This window comes from Lissotriton helveticus, chromosome 4_1 (assembly GCF_964261635.1).
Source record: "Lissotriton helveticus chromosome 4_1, aLisHel1.1, whole genome shotgun sequence".
In the NCBI taxonomy this organism is placed as follows: domain Eukaryota; kingdom Metazoa; phylum Chordata; class Amphibia; order Caudata; family Salamandridae; genus Lissotriton; species Lissotriton helveticus.
Genome location: NC_136063.1, coordinates 1,132,389,226 through 1,132,394,425, shown reverse-complemented (window position 1 = coordinate 1,132,394,425; position 5,200 = coordinate 1,132,389,226).

Here is a 5,200-nt window from a genome sequence, read left to right as displayed (position 1 = left end):
TTAAATAGGAATATAAAGTATTATAAACAAAACATAAAAAACACTGCTACTAATAAAGGCATGCGTAAATAATACATACGATCTGAATCTATGTTGTTTATCTGTAAAACAATAAGTAAAAGTTAGTGGTACACTACCCCTTTCTCATAGAGATAGGGTACATAGTTTCCTTCATACTGCACGTTGGATATATGTGATTTGCTCGTTATTGGTGCGTGCAGAGTTTCAGGTCCAGTGCCGTGCTAAGAAAAATATATACATGGTGATTGTGGTGTGAATTCACACAATAAAACAACACAGGACTTGATGTGACATTAGAGACAGACACACGTTTAGACACACATAACATAGAAAGGTTCTCAATAATTACTTTGTACGGTGCATATACTAGCACTCCATGGTCTCGGGGGGGGGTGGGGGGGGGGCGGTGTCACCCGTTGGAATATTCCTGGTGGTGCGGGAAAGAAAGATTGAAAACATAGTGTGGTTTTCTATTAAAATGCTATAGCTTGATATTATCGCTAAGCTAAGTAGCTTGGATTCGTTATGCTCCAAACGTCTCCATCAAACGTGGGACCTGTAGGGGAGAGATGGTCAACTTACTTCCTTACTGGAGACTACGCGTTGCAACACTTATGCAGCTTCCCCGCCGGACCGCATCTTAGCGTGTCTCCGGCGAGGGAGTATTTTATTTCTGGGTTTGCGGGAGCACGTGGGGATTGGAGAACAACTAGACCTTTGCCGCACAATGGTCGCCGCCCATGAATAAATGTGGCGGCCATGTTGGGGAGGGTGCATGTGAATGTATTCAATAAAAAGCCATTTGTTAGTCTTAATTTCTCGTAGTAGAACGAAAGAATGAGTTAGAGAAAGGTAACTTTTCACGGGTGAGAAAGTCTTGGCAATAAAACCCGGATGTGGATACCTCGTTTTTTTTTGGGAGAAACGAGTGCTATTTACATCAATAAAGGGGTTGCTCGGTAAGGAAACTCCTGATGTAATTTTTACTAGTAAAAAGGGGAGATTTTGGGCGTCATGGAAAAAACGGCAGTGAGGTGTTTCACCCAGCAAAATATGGCGGTAGATTGCTGTAGTTGACATTACATTACTTATATAAACCCAGATGGATAAACTGGACTGGCTGTCAATTTTTTCATATAGATATGGAGAACAGAATATGAAGAGAAGATAGTTCTACATTCTCTTCAAGAGGATTTTTGTACGTTCGCACCATATGGTATTCTGTCAAGTGCTGAATGCACCACACGGGATGTCATCGTTCAGCCCGTGTGTGCCAGTATGGAGCTTGAACACCCATCTTTGCTCACGTTCATGCAGTGTCCTTTCGAGGTTGTCCCTGTTTTTGACACATTCCAACACCACCCACTACAAGTCATTAGGTGTATGCTGTTTCTCAATGAAGTGATTAGTCATCCGTGTAGTGGCACGCTTGCACCGGATGTTACTTCTATGTTCCACAATGCGAGTGCTCACCTTTCTCGTGGTCATGCCCACGTAGTGTAGGTTACATGTGCAGGTGATTAGGTAGAGCACTCCAGATGTGTTGCACTTAGAGAACTGACGTAGTTCCCAGGATGTGTTGTTATTGAAAAAAACTTGTTTAGTGGCTGATGGCAGATGACACACACTACAGTTATTGCATGGGTAATGACCCTTTGATAGGGGTTGTAGTCTGATTGTGGGGTCAGTTGTTTTTGGTCATGTGTGTACCAGGTAGTTTTTCAGATTCATTCCACGTCGATGGCTGAAGATTGGTGTGGGTATGTTGAGGCCACCACTGTTAAGTATTGGCCAATGTTTTTTTACTATCTTAGTGACCTGGTATGATACTTTGTTAAAAGTGGTAATACAAATTGGTCGTTTGGTTTCAATTGTATTCGTCACTTTTGCTTCTAAAAGGTTATCCCTATTATTGTTACTGGTCCTCTTGTTTGCGTTTTTTACCAGTTTTTTAGGGTCGTTTCTGTTTCTTAGTTTTTTGCTCAGGTCTTCCGCCTGTGTCCAGTAGTCCTGTTTATCAGAGCAGTTCCTTCTCTACCGTAGGAACTGTCCAAACGGGAGGTTCTGTTTCAGGTGTCTGGGGTGGAAACTGTCATAGGTTAGGAGACAGTTTCTCGCAGTAGGTTTGAAATGAGTTGTTGTTAGTGTGCCTTGTTTTGCCAGCACCTTACCAGTTCAAAATCAGTGCTACTTCTGCTTTCATGGTTTACAATGGTAAGGCTGCTGCTGCTAAAAACTTTTTTTAACATTTGCTTTCAAGAGAACGATTGAGGTTTTCTATTATTCATCTGTTCCTCGCTTCTTTGCACTGCCACTGACTTCCCCGCCCTGGTCCACCGTGGCTGTGTGCCATTTGAGTGGAGGGCGTTTCAGGAAGCAGGTAGATGAATTGCGGTGCACTTCCGTTTTGCGGGAGGGCAAAGCCAGGCTCCCGTGCTTTCCACTACTTCAATCAGGGGTGCCAGTGGTCGCGCAGCGCTATATTGGTAAGGCTGCTGCTGCTAAAAACATTTTTTAACATTTGCTTTTAAGAGAACGATTGAGGTTTTCTTTTATTCACCTATTCCTCGCTTCTTTGCACTGCCGCTGACTTCTCGCCCTGGTCCACTGCGGCTGTGTGCAGTTTGAGTGGAGGGCGTTTCAGGAAGCAGACAGACGAATCGCTGTGCACTTCCGGTTTGCAGGAGGACGGAGTCAGGCTCCTGTGCTCTCCACTACTTCATTCAGGGGTGCCAGTGGTCGCGCAGTGCTAGATTGGTAAGGCTGCTGCTGCTGAAAACATTTTTTAACATTTGCTTTTAAGAGAACGATTGAGGTTTTCTTTTATTCACCTGTTCCTCGCTTCTTTGCACTGCCGCCGCCTTCCCCGCCCTGGTCCACCGCGGCTGTGTGCTGTTTGAGTGGAGGGTGTTTTCAGGAAGCAGGCAGACAAATGGCTGTGCACTTCCGGCTTGCGGGAGGGTGGAACCAGGCTCCCGCGCTCTCCACTACTTCAGTGAGGGGTGCTATTGGTCGCTCAGTGCTAGATTGGTAAGGCTGCTGCTGCTAAAAACATTTTTTTACATTTGCTTTTAAGAGAAAGATTGAGTTTTTTTTTTATTCATCGCGCTCTCCACGTCACTACTTAAACCAATGTGCCTGCAGTCGCGCAGCAGACGTGCGCAGAGGTTGTGCCGATGGCGCGCCAAAGTCGCGCGTAAGGCAAGCACGTCTTCGCCCATCCGCGGCTGGCCGGGGCCAGGGGCCAGAACCCCTGCATGTAACAAACCAGACCCTCATACCACTTTTAGGTAAACACAAGATGAACTGTTAGCACTCTCGCATAACAGAGGTCCTAACTGCACACGGTGTGCATTAGCGCAACCCAGTCACAGGTATGGCCCGATCTCCTGCCCTGTTTGCAAATGGTGTTACCTGGGACGAAGCCCAACAGATAGGCAGGCCGCCTTAGAACCCAACAAACTGTCCTGCATCTATCTCAACGCAAGATCAGTTCCAAGGCTTTCCCTCGACATCTGGGACCTTCTCAATGAAAGGAACCCTGACTTTGTCTTTATTACCGAAACTTGGTTGGATGATAACAACTCCCCAGACGTCGCTAAAACATTACCGGCCAACTACAAAATCGTCAAACAAGACAGGCATGGCCGAAAGGGAGGGGGGTAGCAATTATCTTTAAAGACCATATGACCTGCCAGCCAGTTCAAGTGGCACCACAGAATGAGCATGAAATATTACACTTCCAATTACTTCATGACAGTCTTATTGTTCTGGCGGGTGCTGTGATTTACAATCCCCCTCGCCACCAAACTGACCTCAGTACCAGGATACTTACTCAGCTCCTCCCAGTATATCTAAAGTACAAGAATTACAGAGTTATAGGGGACTTCAATGTTCACTATGAAAACAATGATAGCCTGGTTGTCTCTCAATTGGAGAGCGACATGCAAATCCTCGAACTCAAGCAGTGGATCAAGGGTCCCACCCATACAGCAGGACATACCCTTGACTTACTTTTCACCAATATTGAAGCTACCCTCATCCAAGAGATCAAACCACTGCTATAGACAGACCATTCGCTTGTTTCCTTCACACTGGGTTTACCAGCTAAACTTAATAAACCCTGCATAGCGCAACTGACAAAACAAGCCTGGAGACTAGTTACGGAAACTTCATTCCAATCCCATTTCACCTACCAGAATATACAGGCCCTGGCAGATCTCCCTGTAAGTACGGGAGCTGCTATACTTCAGACAGAAACCAGTGCAACGTTGGATCAACTGGCCCCTAAAACTAAAACCCAAGCAACCACAAAGACCATCCACGGAGAAGTGGTACACACCACAACTCAAAATACTCAAAAGAAAGTGTAAAAATATGGAACATCAATAGAGAATGTCGAAAAAGGAATCGGCTAGACTAAGGTACAAGTCCGAACTTAAATCCTACAACCATGCTATAAAGAATGCAAAAAAGACTTACTTTGCACAACAAATGAATGACAACTGCAACACTGCAAAAGAGCTATATAAACTAGTTAAAGAACTTAGTAAACCACAGGCATGTCTCAAATGTTACCCCATCAGTAGAAGCTTGCGAAAAAAAAACGACTTCTTTTCAGATAAAGTCAGTAAGATCTACTCCACCTTCAGTCCCACCACAAAAACCGACATAACTAATCGGGACTTTTTGACTCCGCACCCAGAAGCCCCATCAGCATTGAGCAACTTCACCCTCTTACAGAAATCGAGGTTCTAAAGGCAATGGGCGAAGTGAAGTCTGGTTCCTCCCTAGACCCCTACCCCCATTTTATTTTTGCTCACACTGCCACCATCCTCTGTCCATATGTTACCCAGTTGCTTAACAACTCTCTCAGGATCGCCACCTTTCCCGATACATGGAAACAGGCCGTAGTAACCCCCTTGTTGATAAAGGCTGGATCCGATGTTCTCAACCCCGAGAACTATCACCCGATTTCCCAACTACCTTATCTCTCCAAAATTTTGGAGAGACTGGTAAATAGGCAATTATCAAGTCACCTAGAAACTTACAACCTACTTGACTCCTCACAGACGGGTTTCAGGGCCAACAACAGCATGGAGGCTACGCTGCTGGCAGTGCTGGATAACAATAGAATGTGCATTGATCAAGTGGAGCAGTTGCTCTGATATTGTTGGAC